The sequence below is a fragment of the Cupressus sempervirens genome, chromosome 7, assembly GCF_028749045.1.
Source record: "Cupressus sempervirens isolate cs-2001-9-10 chromosome 7, ASM2874904v1, whole genome shotgun sequence".
NCBI classification, from domain to species: domain Eukaryota; kingdom Viridiplantae; phylum Streptophyta; class Pinopsida; order Cupressales; family Cupressaceae; genus Cupressus; species Cupressus sempervirens.
The window spans coordinates 886961976-886979182 of record NC_143124.1 but is presented as its reverse complement, the minus strand read 5'-3'; positions in this window follow the sequence as shown (position 1 = coordinate 886979182).

Genomic DNA, 17207 nt, shown 5'->3' with positions numbered 1-17207 from the left:
AACATCAAGGATGTACCTGTATAACCAATCATGTCATGCCAAAATCTATGACACCATGATCACATCCATGAACCGAGCATCTGGCTCTCAATATGTCCAACCTATCAACATAGTCAACCACAATCCTCTGCCATGACTGTACCTAGTAACAACATCTCATCCCTTCTACATGAAGATAAAATCATGTGACTTAGGGCATAGACAACCCAAATCCAAGCCACCAATCTGAATATGCATCAATAATGAAAGATCAATGGGCAAAGACAACCCATAATCAAGCTATAAATGCAACCTGTAAGTATAGACCACTTACAACAGTGCACAACTTGTAGACCCAACAAGTCATCATGCATATCCAAACCAAACACTGATAACCATATCATCATGAGACCAATCTGAAATATGAACTGAGTATACAATGACATCAAATCTTAAATCTCCAATGCCATAAACTCACAATGTTACCATAGTTAAAATATACCTATAAACTATTTAGATTAATATATCAACAAATAAATCATGCCAAACTTGCACCAAATCTAAACTAATGTGTTGAGCTCTCCAAGAGCTTTTTTTTGACTACTCGAAGTCCAAAATTTGACTCCGTATGCCCAAGTTATGCCCCAATTCATGCTCAAAATAAAAAATATCTGAATTTAGGGCTCTTAAAACTTAAAAAAAATTCAAAATCATAGAACCAAACCTACACCATCTTGTAGTGCTCTGAATTAGCTTTCCAATTCCTATAAGAACTTTGAAATCCGATATTCTGAGAGAAAGTTATGGCCATTTTACTAAGACAGTCTTTTTAGCATTTTCAGTACGATTTTTCATTTTTAATTTTTTCAGTGACGAAAATTTTGACGGGATTAAATTTGACAGCCATCATGGGCTGAAACTAAAAAACTCTTTCATTTCCTCTGAACATGGCCAAACTAGGGCATATTATATATCAAAATTTATGAAAATGTCGACCCAGATCCAATGGTGAGGTCTGTTTTTACCCAAGAGGTCATTTCTGCAAGCTACCCCCCAAAACCCTCATTTAAATGAAACATCCGAAAAAATATTTTTGTCCAACAATTTCACATGCCCAAATCTTTTGACATCCTATCATAATAGCAAATCCAAAACCCTCAGATCTGCAATAAATCATTCATATATCTTGCCCTTTCTTTTATCTTCTCATGCATTCCCATGGATTCAATCTAAGGTTACAATAATAAAACCATAGCTCTGATACCACTTGTAAGGAAACTTGGCAACAAAAAATATAACTATTTCCACATAACCCATAATAGATCTAAAATAAATACGGAATTAAAATTCACATGCAAGAGAATAGACAACATACCCACAAAATTGTGACACAAGATATACTCTGGGAAACCCTCATTGAGGGAAAAACCTAGCCTCCAAAAGCATCCATCATCATGTATTATTCAGCAAAAATAACCATTGCCATACAACCATGGAAGCCTTCATGGCCATAGCCACAATCGAGCAAACTATGTGAACAAGCATGAATCCACACATCCCATGCCATGCTTCCAACCTTCACAAATGCTCCCTTGGCTAACCTGTCAAGCCTTGTCTCGCTCGACTCTTGCCTTTTGTCTTCTTCTTGTCACACACTCTCTCTCTCTACAACAACTAACGTTGTGGCTGCTTATATAGTAGCAAGTCCCACAAAACTACTAAGTGGTATTACATAAACCATGTGCCAAAACCATGTGCTACCTAACCCACTGACCTCGCATTTAATATTGGACATTTCATTCTTTCCCCAATATTAAATAATTACATGAAATATTATCACAATGTTACAATACAACTCATCAAGAATATTCCATGGGAATCTTTACATGTTGCACGTCCATCTAGGTACAACATTACATAATAAAATAAAATAATAAAATAACAATATTATGCAATGTGTGCAACACCCATTATCTCAACAGGTCATAGGTCACCCTTTGACCCCCTTTGACCCGTATATACCATTCTAATATATCTCGTCATTCAAAAGATCGTGAAGGGTCATAGCTCAACCTATGACCCCCTTTCACACATATCAACCATTCTAATATGTCCCTAGGGGTCTTAAGACCCCTAGGGACATATGTCATCATTTAATGGGTCAAAGGGGGTCATAAGTCAACCTAGGACCCATATGAACAATTCTAATATATCCCTAAGGGTCCTAGGACCCCTAGGAACATATTTCTTGATTTAATAGGTAAAAGGGGGTCATAGGTCATCCTATGACCCCCTTTGACCCATATTAACCATTCTAATATGTCTCTAGGGGTCCTACGACCCCTAGAGACATATGTCATCATTTCAAGGGCCAAAAGGGGTCATAGGTCACCCTATGATCCCTTTTGACCCATATGAACGATTCTAATATGTCCCTAGGTGTCCTAGGACCCCTAGGGACATATGTCTTCATTTCATGGATTAAAAGGGGTCATAGGGTTTGACCCATATGAACGACTCTAATATGTCCCTGGGGGTCCTAAGACCCCTAGGGACATATCTCATGATTTAATGGGTCAAAGAGGGTCATAGGGTGACCTATGACCCCCTTTGACCTATATTAACCATTCTAATATGTCCCTAAGGGTCCTAAGACCCCTAGGGACATATTTCATCATTTAATTGGTCGTGGGGGGTCATAGGTCAACCTATGACCCCCTTTCACACATATTAATCATTCTAATATGTCTCTAGAGGTCCTAGGATCCCTAAGGATATATATCATCATTTAATAGGTCAAAGGGGGTTATAGGTCACCCTAAGACCCCTTTTGACCCATACTAAGCATTCCAATATCTCCATGGGTCAAAGGGACCTATGACCCACTTTGACCCATATTAACCATTCTAATATATCCCTAGGGGTCTTAGGACCCCTAAGGACATATGTCGTCATTTAATGAGTCAAAAGGGGTCATAGGTCACCTTATGACCACTTTTGACCCATATATACCATTTGGATATGTCCTTAGGGGTCCTAAGACTCCTAGGGACATATCTCATCATTTAATGGGTTGTGGAGGGTCATACGTCAACCTATGACTTCCTTTCACACATATTAACCATTCTAATATGTTCCTTGAGGTCTTAAAACCCCTAGGGACATATATCATCATTTAATGGGTCAAAGCGGGTCATAGGTCAACCTATAACCCCCTTTCACACATATTAACCATTCTAATATGCCCCTAGGGGTCCTAGGACCCCTAAGGACATATATTGTCATTTAATATGTCAAAGTGGGTTATAGGTCACCCTATGACCCCCTTTGACCCATATTAACCATTTTAATATGTCTCTACGAATCCTAGGACCCCTAGGGACATATCTCATTATTTAATGGGTTGTGGGGGGTCATAGAACAACTTATGACCCCCTTTAACACATATTAACCATTTGAATATGTCCCTAGGGGTCTTAGGATCCCTAGGGACATATGTCATCATTTAATGGGTCAAAGAGGGTCATAGATCACCCTATGACCTCCTTTGACCCATATGAACGATTCTAATATGTCCCTAGGGGTCCTAGGACTCCTAGGGACATATGTCCTCATTTAATGTGTCAAAGGGGGTCATAGGTCACCTTATACCACCCTTTGACCCATATATATCATTCTAATGTCACTAGGGGTCCTAGGACCCCTAAGGACATATCTTGTCATTTAATGGGTCGTAGAGGGTCATAGGTCAACCTATAACCCCCTTTCACACATATTAACCATTCGAATATTTTTCTAAGGGTCCTAGTATCCTTAGGGACATATGTCGTCATTTAATGGGTGACCTATGACCCTCTTTGACCCATATGAATGATTCTAATGTTCTTAGGGGTCTTAGGACCCCTAGGGACATATGTTGTCATTTAATGGGTCAAAGGGGTCATAGGTCACCTTATGACACCATTTCACCCATATATACCATACTAATATGTCACTAGTGGTCATAAGACCCCTAGAGGCATATTTCATCATTTAATGGGTCGTGGGGGGTCATAGGTCAACCTAAGACCCCCGTTTACACATATTAACCATTCTAATATGTTCTGAGGGGTCCTAAGACCCCTAGAGACATATGTCATCATTTAATTCGTCAAAAGAGCTCATAGGTCAACCCATGACCCCCTTTGACCTATATTAACCATTCTAATATGTCCTTGGGGGTCCTACAAACCTTAGTAACATATATCATCATTTCATGTGTCAAAAAGGGTCATAGATCACCCTATGACCCCCTTTCACTCATATTAACAAATCTAATATGTTCCTAGGTGTCTTAGGACCCCTAGGGACATATGTTGTCATTTCATGGATCAAAGGGGGTCATAGGTCACCTTATGACCCCTTTGACCCATATGAATGATTCTAATATGTCCCTAGGGGTCTTAGGACTCTTAAGGACATATCTCATGATTTAATAAGTCAAAAGGGTCATAGGTCACCCTATTGCCCCCTTTGACCCATATTAATCATTCTAATATGTCCCTAGGGGTCCTAAGATCCCTAAAAACATATTGTTTCATTTAATTGATCTTGAGGGGTCATAGGTTAACCTATGACCCCTTTTCACACATATTAACCATTCTAATTTGTCTGTAGGGGTCCTAGGACCCCTAGGGACATATGTTATCATTTAATGGTTCTAAGGGGGCCAAAAGGCACCCAATGACCACCGTTGACCCATATTAATCATTCTAATATGTCCTTAGGGGTCCTAGGACCTTTAGAAAAATATTTCATCATTTAATGGGTCATGGGAGGTCAGAGCTCAACTTATGACCCCATTTCACACATATTAACCATTCATAAATGGACATATGTCATCATTTAATGGGTCAAAAAAGGTCATAGGTCACCCTATGACCCCCTCTGACCCATATGAACGATTCTAGTATGTCCCTAGGGGTCTTATGACCGTTAGGGACATATGTCATTATTTAATGGGTCAAAGGGGGTCATAAGTATTATTACAACCCCCTTTGATCCATATAAACCATTTTAATATGTCATTAGAGGTCCTAGCACCTTTAGGGACATATCTTGTCATTTAATTGATTGTGGGGGGTCATAAGTCAACCTATGACCCCTTTTCACATATATTAACCATTCGAATATGTCCTTAGGGGTGCTTGGACCCCTAGGGACATATGTTGTCATTTAATAGTTCAAATGGGGTTAGAGGTCATCCTATAACCCCCTTTGACCCATATGAATGATTTTAATATGTCCCTAGGGGTTCTTGAAATCACAGGGATATATGTCATCATTTAATGCATCTAAGAGGGTCATAGGTCACCCTACGACCCCTTTTGACTCATATATACCATTCTAATATGTCATTAGGGGTCCTAGGACCCCTAAGAATATATCTCATCATTTAATGGGTCGTGGGGACCTATGACCTCCTTTCACACATATTAACCATTCTAATATGTCCTTAGGGTTCCTAAGACCCCTAGGGACATATGTCATCATTTAATTCGTCAAAAGGGGTAATAGGTCAACCTATGACCCTTTTTGACCCATATTAACCATTCTAATATGTCCCTAAGGATCTTAGGACCTCTAGGGACATATCTCATCATTTAAAGGATCAAAGGGGGTCATAGGTCAACTTATGACCCCTTTTGATCCATATTAACCATTCTAATATGTCTCTAGGGTTTCTACAACCCGTAAGGACATATGTCGTTATTTCATGAGTCAAAAAAGGTCATAAGTCACCCTATGACCTGTTTTGACACATATGAACAATTCTAATATCTCCCTAAGTGTCCTAAGACCCCTAGGGACATATTTCATCATTTCATGAATCAAAGGGGGTCATAGGACACCTTATGAACCTTTTTGACCCATATGAGCGATTCTAATATGTCCCTAGGGGTCCTAAGACCCCTAGGGACATATCTCATAATTTAATTGGTCAAAGAAGGTCATAGGTCACCCTATGACCCCTTTGAACCATATTAACCTTTTTAATATGTCCCTAGGGGTCCTAGGACCACTAGGGACATATTTCATCATTTAATAGTTCATGGGGGGTCATAGGTCAACCTATGACTCCTTTTCACACATATTAATCATTTTAATATGTCCATAGGGATCCTAGGACCCTTAAGGACATATGTCACCATTTAATAGGTCAAAAGGGGTCATCGGTTACCCTATGACCCACTTTGACCCACATTAACCATTTCAATATGTCCATGGGTCAAAGGGGGTCATAGGGTGACCTAGACATATGTCATCATTTAACAGGTGAAAGAGGGTAATTGGTCAACTTACGACCCCCTTTCACACATATTAACCATTCTAATATGCCGCTAGAGGTCTTAGGATCCTTAGGGACATATGTTGTCATTCAATGGGTCAAAGTGGATCATAGGTCACCCTATGACTGCCTTTGACCCATATGAACGATTCTAATATATCTCTAAGGGTCCTAGGACCCCTAGTGATATATGTCATCATTTAATAGGTTAAAGGGAGTCATAGGTCACCCTATCACTCTTTTTGACCCATATATACTATTCTAATATGTTACTAGAGGTCTTAGGACCCCTAGAGACATATCTCTTCATTTAATAGGTCGTGGGGGGTCATAGGTCACACTATGACCCCTTTTTACACATATTATCCATTTTAATATGTCTCTAGGGGTCCTAAGACCTCTAGGGACATATGTCGTCATTTAATTCTTCAAAGGGGCTCATAGATTAACCTATGACCCCCTTTGACCCATATTTATCATTTTAATATGTCCCTAGGGGTCCTAGGACCCCTAGGGACATATCTCATCATTTTATGGATCAAAGGGGGTCATAAATCAACCTATGACCCCCTTTCACCTATATTAACCATTCTAATATGGCTCTAGGGGTCTTATGACCCCTAGGGACATATGTAATCATTTCATGGATCAAAAGTAGTCATAGGTCACCCTATGACCCGCTTTGACCTATATGAACGATTATAATATGTCCTTAGGTGTCTTAGAACCCCTAGGGACATATGTCATAATTTCATGGATCAAAAGGGTTCACAGGGTGACCTATGACCCCTTTTGATCCATATCAATAATTCTAATATGTCCCCAGGGGTTCTAGGAACCCTAGGGACATATCTCATGATTTAATGTGTCAAAAAGTGTCATAGGTCACCATATGACCCCCTTTGACCTATATTAACCATTCTAATATGTCCTTAGAGGTCCTAAGACCCCTAAGGACATATTAGAATAGTTAATATATGTGAAAGGGGGTTATAGGTTGACCTATGACCCCCCACGACCCATTAAATGAAAAAATATGTCCCTAAGCTTCCTAGGAAATCTAAGGACATATGTCATCTTTTAATGGGTCAAAGGGGTTCATAGGTAACCATATGACCCCCTTTGACCCATATTAACCATTCCAATATGTCCATGGATCAAAGGGGGTCATAGGTCACTCTATGACCCTGTTTGACCTATACTAACCATTCTAATATGTCCTTAGGGGTCTTGGGAACCCTAGGGACATATGTCATCATTTAAAGGGTCAAAGTGGGTCATAAGTTGGGGGGTCATAGGTCAACATATGACCTCATTTCACACATATTAACCATTTTAATATGCCCCTAGGGGTCATAGGAGCCCTAGGGACATATGTCATTATTTAATGGGTCAAAGCAGGTGATAAGTCACCCTATGACCCCTTTTGACCTATATGAACGATTTTAATATGTCCTTGGGGTCCTAGGACCCCTAGGAATATATGTGATCATTTAATGGATCAAAGGTGGTCATAGGTCACCCTATGACCCCCTTTGACTCATATATATACCATTCTAATATGTCACTAGGGGTCCTAGGAACCCTAGGGACATATCTCATCATTTAATGGGTCATGGGGGGTTATAGGTCAACCTATGACCCCCTTTCACACATATTAACCATTCTAATATGTCCCTAGGGGTCATAGGACCCTTAGGAACATATGTCATCATTTAATTCATCAAAGGGGGTCATAGGCTTTGACCCATATTAACCATTCTAATATGCCCCTAGGGGTCCTATGGCCCTTAGGGACATATGTCATCATTTCATGCATCAAAAGGGGTCATAGGTCACCCTATGACCCCTTTTTACCCATATGACTAATTCTAATATATCTCTAAATTTTTTAGGACCCCTAGGGACATATATCTTCATTTCATGGATCAAAGGGGGTCATAAGGCCTTTGACCCATATGAACAATTCTAATATGTCCCTAGAGGTCCTAGGACCCCTAAGAACATATCTCATGATTTAATGGGTCAAAGGGAGTCATAAGTCACCCTATGACCCCCTTTGACCCATATTAACCATTCTAATATGTCCCTAGGGGTCCTACAACTTCGAGAGACATATTTTATCATTTAATAGGTTGTGGGGGGTCATAAGTCAACCTATGACCCCCTTTCACACATATATACCATTCTAATATGTCCCTAGGGGTCCTAGGAACCCTAGGGACTTATCTCATCATTTAAGGGGTCGTGGGGGGTCATAGGTCAACATATGACCCCCTTTCACACATATTAACCTTTCTAATATGTCCCTAAAGGTCTTAGGACCGCTAAAAAAATATGTCATCATTAGTATATGTCAAAAGGGGTCATAGGTCAACCTATGACCCCCTTTCACACATACTAATCATTCTAATATTCTCCTAGAGGTCCTAGGACCCCTAGGGACATATGTCATCATTTAATGAGTCAAAGCGAGTCATAGGTCACCTTATAACCCACTTTGACCAATATTAACCATTCTAATATATCCCTAGGGGTCCTAAGACCCCTAAAGACATATGTCATCATTTAATGTGTCTTGGCCTATGAACCCCTTTCATATATATGTCATCATTTAATAGGTCAAAGGGGGCCCTATGACCCCCTTTAACCCATATGAACAATTCTAATATTTTTCTAGGGGTCTTAGGACTCTTAGGGATATATGTCATCATTTAATGGGTCAAAGGGGGTCATAGGTCACCTTATGACCCCTTTTGACCCATATATACCATTATAATATGGCACTAGGGTCCTAGGACCTCTAGGGACATATCTCATCATTTAATGGGTCATGGTGGGTTATAGGTCAACCTATGAGCCCCTTTCGCAAATAATAATCATTCTAATACATCCCTAAGGGTCCTAAGACCCCTAGGGTCATATGTCATCATTTAATTCATCAAAGGGGGTCATAGGTCATCCTATGACCCACTTTGACCCATATTAACTATTCTAATATGTCTGTAGGGGTCTGAGGACCCTTATGGACATATCTCGTCATTTAATGGATCAAAGGGAGTCATAGGTCAACCTATGACTACCTTTGACTCATATTAACCATTCTAATATGTCCTTAGGGGTTCTACGACCCACCCTATGACCCCTGTTGACCCATATGAATGATTCTAATATGTCCCTAGGTGACTTAGGACCCCTAGGGACATATGTCATCATTTCATAGATCAAAGGGGGTCATAGATTAGCTTGTGACCCCTTTTGACCCATATGAATGATTCTAATATTTCCGTAGGGGTCCTAGGACCCCTAGGAACATATCTCGCGATTTAATGGGTCAAAAGGGGTCATAGATCACCCTATGACCTCGTTTGACCCATATTAACCATTCTAATATGTCCCTAGGTGTCCTAGGACCCCTAGGTACATATTTCGTCATTTAATGGGTCGTGGGGGTCATAGGTCAACCTATGACCCTCTTTCACACATATTAACCATTCTAATATGTCCCTAGGGGTCCTATGACCCCTAGGAATATATGTCATCATTTAATGGGTCAAAGTGGGTCATAGGTCACCTTATGACCCCTTTTGACCCATATTAACTGTTCCAATATATCCATGGGTCAAAGGGGGTCATAGGTCACCCTATGACCCCCTTTGACCCATATTAACCATCTTAATATGTCCCTAGGGGCCCTAGAATCCCTAGGGACATATCTCATTATTTAATGAGTCAAAGGGGGTCATAGGTCAACCTATGACCCCCTTTGACACATATTAACCATTGTAGTATGTCCAAGGACCCTAGGGATATATTTCATCATTTGATGGGTCAAAGGGGTTCATAGGTCACCTTATGACCCTTTTTGACCTATATGAACAATTCTAATATAATGGGTCAAAGGGGGTCATAGGTCACCCTATGACCCCCTTTGACCCATATGAACGATTCTAATATGTCCCTAGGTGTCCTAGGGCCCGTAGGGACATATGTCATCATTTAATGGGTCAAAGGGGGTTATAGGTCACCCTATGACCCCCTTTGACCAATATTAAAATTTTAATATGTCTCTAGAGGTCTTGGAACCCCTAAAGACATATGTCATCATTTAATGGATCAAAAGGGGTCATAGGTCACCCTATAACCTCCTTTGACCCATATTAACCATTGTAATATGTTGCTAGGGGTCCTAGAATCCCTAGGGACATATTTCATCATTTAATGCGTCAAAGGGGCTCAATGGTTGACCTATGACCCCCTTTGACTCATATATATTAATAATATACATATATATTAATAACATATATATATTTACATATATTATGTTATTATATTTAATAAAAATACTACGTTATTATATATATATGTATTACGTTATTATACATATATTATATTATTATACATATTAATATAATAATATATAATATATATTATGTTTAATGAAAATATTATGTTATTATATATATATGAATAACATACATATTAATATAATAATATATAATACATATATATATATTACGTTATTATATTTAGTAAAAATAATAATAATATAAATTATATTTATAGATTGTAATAAGATTAACATAATATATTATTATATATTAATAGATTATATCTTATATTTTTACATTACATTATTTTATATATATATATATATATATATATTAATATATGTCTTTACATAGTAATATAAGTGAAATAATTTATAAAATTATAAGCTATAACTTTTAAATGCATTTTTCCGTCCAAAATAGGTTGGGATTTGAAAATTTTCACCCAAATTTTGCCAAAGCATATCAAATATCTGATTAGGGTTGGTATTTACCAAGCCTACCCAGTCAACCCAAAAACGTGTTTGAAGAGGGTTTTAGTGATACTCAGACTTCAGGTAGCTGTCTGACAATGTTATTTTGATCAAAATTGAATCAAACGAAAAGGGTTTTTTAATATCGCTCTCAAGATTCAATCAATATAATTTTTGTCAAATTCTAAGTTCGATAAGTATTTATTAGTTAATTATCAATGAAGATTATTGTAAAGTGCTTATTGACATACTAATTAAAAAATAGCTATAGCTTTCAAACGGTATAACATTTTTTAAATCTAAAAGTTGCGTCACATTCTATGCTTCACCTAGTATAAGAAAAAATAAATTTAAATTAAATTTGGTAAAATTTTCTATTGGTTAAGGTGGTCAGACACAAGACTTTTTGTTTCAAAAAAAATTGTGGTAGAAAATTCATATTTAATTATTTATTTGGAATAAAAATAATGAAAAATATGTGTCACATTCGGGCATGAGTCTACCTTTCATATCTATAATTATATTAAAAAAATATTATCATTTGATTTTGATTAAGGTGGTCAGACATACACCTACTTTTTATTTTTGCCTTGAAATTTTTGTAGTACTACATTAAAATTCAAACTTTTGACCAATCAATTATTTTTTTCTCCTGATAAGGCCTAGCAGTTTAGAAACTACATTCAATTTTCTACAGATTATTTTCTTACAACTTTTTGATATAAAGTCCATAACCACTCAAAAATTATGTATTAAGTTGACATAACCCTAATTTGCTAATTTTTCACTGCCACTTAAGGCCATAGTTTAGTACACCATGATCTTGCACATGCCCTATTATGGATACCTTCAATTGCCAATGAAAATTGTTGTGGTCATGATTATCTATAGATGCTTTTCATTCGCTCATGGAGATTTGATGCTCTTATTGTGGATTATCTTTTGGTATTTTGCTAGACGCTTGTATAGGACTGGTGATTTTGTGATTTATGATTCCATGAGCTTAGGGTAAGTTATCTACTTGTAGTGTTGAGAAGTGGCTTGCAATGGGGGCCAATGCTCTAAGTGGCTACTAGGTTAACTCAGTGTAAGTTATTTTAATAAGTAAAAACATTACACCTAATACTAACTTAATGAACCTAATAAGATAATTGTTTGTTCTTGCCCATGCCTTGAGTGCTAGTACAGACTAAGATGGGAGTAGAGAGAACACTTGGTTGCGACCTTGCATTTCGTAGTATACCTCATCAATATGAGAGGATACTAGTGGCTACATAGGGATTACTACGAGGCCAAGGTCTATAGAGAGACTACCAGGGTAACTCTGGCGTGATCCATGTGATGACACTTTACCACTTGCATACTAGGTTTCCTACATGTCTTTGTTGTGCCTCTGGGATTAGATGTTGGTTTGTGATTGGAACCTTTGAGTTAGTAAACTTTCAGGATTTTGAAACTTAGAAGGTATTTGTGCTATGTGATTGATAACCTGTTTGGGACTTGAGATTATCTCCTCAATGCGGTGGGAGTGGGCCATTTAGGTTCCATGCCATCGGGTGGTAGTGCTTTTCACTCTTACCATTTGAGATCCCTCTAAAAAACCATGGCCGATGCATTCTTTGTTGGCATCTATCTTCATTCTGTTCATGGATTATTATGGTGGACACGTATCCTTATAGTGATGATTAGCATATGATAGATGATGTTCTTTACTTATCTTATGCTTTATTTTGCATGATTAGATTTCTTTCTGCATATGATGTACTATGTTTTAGGAGTGACATTCCTACTATGATAATACCAATGATCTCATCGGTGATTTGGGATGTGGAGAGATGGCTAGGGCCCATGATGGTCTAATGATGCTATTTACGATTCGAAAGAACCGTGCGCTTAGATAATTATGTGTTATGATTTATGGTTATCCATTATGATGGTTGTTTATATCTTTTATGATGATGTATCATGTATGACATGTGGTTTTATTTACTTTATTGAATTATGAACTAAAATTAGGATGAAGAAGTACTTTATTTTCACATATGTATATTCTTTTAAGCCTTTCATACCCTATGACATGTATAGTGGATGATTGAACATTCTTAAATGTAATTTACTAAGGGACATTCAAAACAAAAGTTTATTGTTTAAGAACATTATACTTTTCTTTATTATTTCATATGGATGTGGTATTAGATGGAATTAATATTAGTTAATTTTGATTTGATTCCACATTAAGGGATCCATGAAGAATGTAACCTATTATATATATTGTCAATGGAATGTTGTTATTGCTTTCACTACTATGTTATGAATAGTTTAACTTTCATGTTTTAAAAAAAAATGCTACGAAACTTAGTGAAACTTTAGGTTCATTCTTTGGATCCCTTAGTGGGGTGTTACATTTGCTATCAGAGCTCAAGTTTCTACATTAGGAGATCTGGATATTTTGGAAAAAAAAAAGGACTTTGAACTATTATGTGTATCTCTTCAAACTTGAAAACTAGGTGAACTAAAAGAGAACTTAAAACGGTTACTTGCATATGCAATACTTAGCTTTCAAAATTGAAAATTCTATTTAAACCTAAACATAGGAAAAACTTAATTGAACTTAGTCTATTTGTAAAACATGTACCTTTTATGCTATACAGTAGTAAGATCATGGTTGGCAAGTAGAACTAGCCTCAGGCATTAAGGTCTCCACAGATTTCATAGTTCATAAGTGTGGGCTTAGGTTAGGAAGATTTGATACTGTAGGTAACCTTCGAGTTATACCTCTTGGTTCCTATAATGTGGTTTTAGGAATGGACTAGCTTGGATCTCATAGAGCTAGTATAAATTGCAAGAAGATTATATTTTTTCAGGATGACTAAGGGAATGATGTGAAGATTGTGGGGATACTGAGGCCTATATCTCTACGGATGATTTTTGCTATGCAATTGAACCAAAATTTTTGTAAGGGATGTCAGATATTTGCTATCACTTTAAATTAGCTTGACAAGGAATATCTTGTGGGGAAGACTTTAGATCACTCAATTTTACAGGAGTATGCATATGTCTTTCCAAGCGAGATTCTAGTTATGCCTCTGAAAAGGGACATTGACTTTAGCATTGATCTGATTCCAAGGGTAGAGCCTATCTCTAAAGCTCCTTATTGCATGACTACATAGGAATTGGGTGAGTTGCATCTTCATCTAGAGGAACTCTTAGCCAAAGGGAGCATTCAACCTAGTGTGTCACTATGGGGAGCTCCAGTGCTCTTTGTGAAAAAGAAAGATGGTTTTTTGTGCCTTTGTATTGATTATAGATAGCATAATAAGGTGATAATAAAGAACAGGTATCCTCTACCAAGGATCGATGACCTATTTCATAAGATCAAGGGAGCTACAGTATTCTCCAAGATTGACCTTAAGTCAAGGTACCACCAGCTTCGTATTAAGGAAGCAAACATTCACAAGATCGCCTTTTGAACTTGCTATGGGCACTATGAGTTCACAATAGTACCTTTTGGGCTGACTAATGGTCCATCAGTTTTAGTGAACTTTATAAATGGGGTGTTTTGATCTTATCTTGAAAGGTTTGTACTTTTGTTCCTTGATGATATATTGATATATTCTACATCTCAGAAGGAGCATGAGGAACACTTGCGATTGGTTTTGCATTGCTCGAGAGATAATCAGCTTTATGCTAATACAACTAATTGTGAATTCTTCAAGTCAAAAATTCAGTATTTAGGGCATGTCATTTCAAGTGATGGTATTTCAATAGACCCTACAAAGATCTAGGCAATAGTAGATTTTCCTATGCTAACTAATGTGTCAGAGATTTGTAGTTTCATGGGTCTAGCTGGTTATTATCATAGATTTTTCCAAAAATTCTCCAGAATAGTGCATCCTATCACTTCTCTTCAAAGGAAAAGAAAGAAGTTTATATGGATGGAGAAATATGAGGAAGAATTTTGGAAGCTCAAGGAGCTTTTTACCATTGCACCAATCTTAGTAGTACCTATAGATTCTTAGTATCAGGAGATGTGCAGAGAGATAGATTCAAGGAGACCTTTGGAGGGTAAGTTTGTAGGCTATGTCCTAGAGTCAAATAGTCTTTTGAGACATTCAGGAAGGATTTACATGTTACTACAGGATGAGCTTCACACCTTGATTCTAGTAGAGGCCCCTCATGTACCTTACTTAGCACATCCAGGTGTCAAGAAGATGCATGTTGATTTCTGACATTTATTCTATTGGTTCGGGATGAAGTGAGACATTGCTGATTATGTGGCTAGGTGTCTTGAGTGCCAGAGAGTAAAGGCAGAACACCAGCATCTGACATGACTTTTGCAACCAAATCTCATTCCTTCATGGATGGGGGGCATCATCTCTATGGACTTCATACTAGGATTACCTATGACTGCTCATCATCATGAAGCTATCATGGTCACTGTTGATCGATTGACTAAGGTGGCACTTTTTTCACTAATTAGGTCTTCCTACACGAAAACTTCTGTAGCTAATGTCTTCATATGTGACATTGTGAGACTACATGGTATTACCTAAAAGATCATTTCAGAAAGGGATTTTGTATTCACATCCACATTTTGGACATCACTGCAGCATGAGCTTGGAGCACAATTGAATTTCAGTTTGGCATATCACCTAGAGACAGATGGTCAAATAGAGAGGGTGAATCAGGTTTTGGAAGATATGTAAAGGATGTATGTGATGGATAGACAGACACATTGGGAGGACTATCTCTACCTAGTGGAGTTTGCTTACAATGATGGGTATCACAGATCTATTGGCATGGGACCATTTCAGGTTTTAAATGGACATCTGTGTCGTACACCCTTGAATTGGGACAGTCTTGAGGATCGCATCATATTGGGTCCTGGGATGCTTCATGATATGGAACAATAGGTAGTGTGTATTTGTGAGCACTTGATTACGGCACAAGATAGGCAGAAAAAGTATGCTGATGCACATAGGACAGACAAGCAGTTTGTTGTGGGTGATAAGGCATTTTTGAGAGTGCGTTTGCAGAAGAGTCTGATCCAACATGGAAAGGATTAGAAGCTAGCACCTCGCTTTGTGGGATCATTCGAGATTGTTGAGAGGATTGGCCTAGTTGCTTATTGTCTTGCTTTACTACCCAGCCTAGCTCTCATTCATGATGTTTTCCATGTTTTAGAACTTAGGCAGTATATTCTTAATGTAGTACATATTCCTAATTGGAATGCATTGCAGGTAGAGGATGGGCAGCTGGCTTTTGAGCCAATTCATATTCTAGAGCAGTGAGAGATGACCCTCAAGGGTCAAACCATAGAGCAGGTAAGGGTCCAATGGGACCCTACTAATGACTCTTCAGCTACATGGGAGGATGTAGCTAGATTATGGGAGTTATATCCCTACTTTTTTGTAGGCTTCTAGGTGTAAGCCTAATCCAAGGAGGGGTGGATGTAGTGCCTACCCTCGTTCACATTTTTCTAGATACATTATTGCTATCATGGTCAAACTATGTTAGATTAGTTTTATGTTGATGGTTAGTAGTAATGTTTTGAGACTATTAGATATTGTGCTATGCATTTAGTTGATATGTGATGAGATTACTTAAACTCTACATTTCATAAATGCATGATGATTATTACATTGCTTTCAGTTATTGATGATGATTAGTTAGATGGCTATTATCACATGTGTTTTCTTTTGGATACTTACCCCATACTTGCATGTGTATGGTGTGCGTGCTTATTTTCTTTATGTTTGATGTTTCTGATGTGGTTAAGGAAGGGAGTTGTAGTCACTTCCTAGTCAGGATCTACATGATGCACCACTTCCTGCCATTGCCTATTTAGCTCTGTGTGTGTGTGTGTGTGTGTGTGTGTGTGTGTGTGTATTGTATGTACATGCATGGTATTTTATGCAGGTTGCAAGTACTGGGTATCAACTTTCCTGAATTGCCAGGATGAGTGTACCCATTTGCACTAGCTCAATGGTAAGAGGGGAGATAAATTCTCAAGTCCAAATCTTAAGCCCTTAAACCATTTGTCTTAGAAAGGTAGGACAAGTATCTGAGATGTTTTACATTTTGAATGTGTTGGAT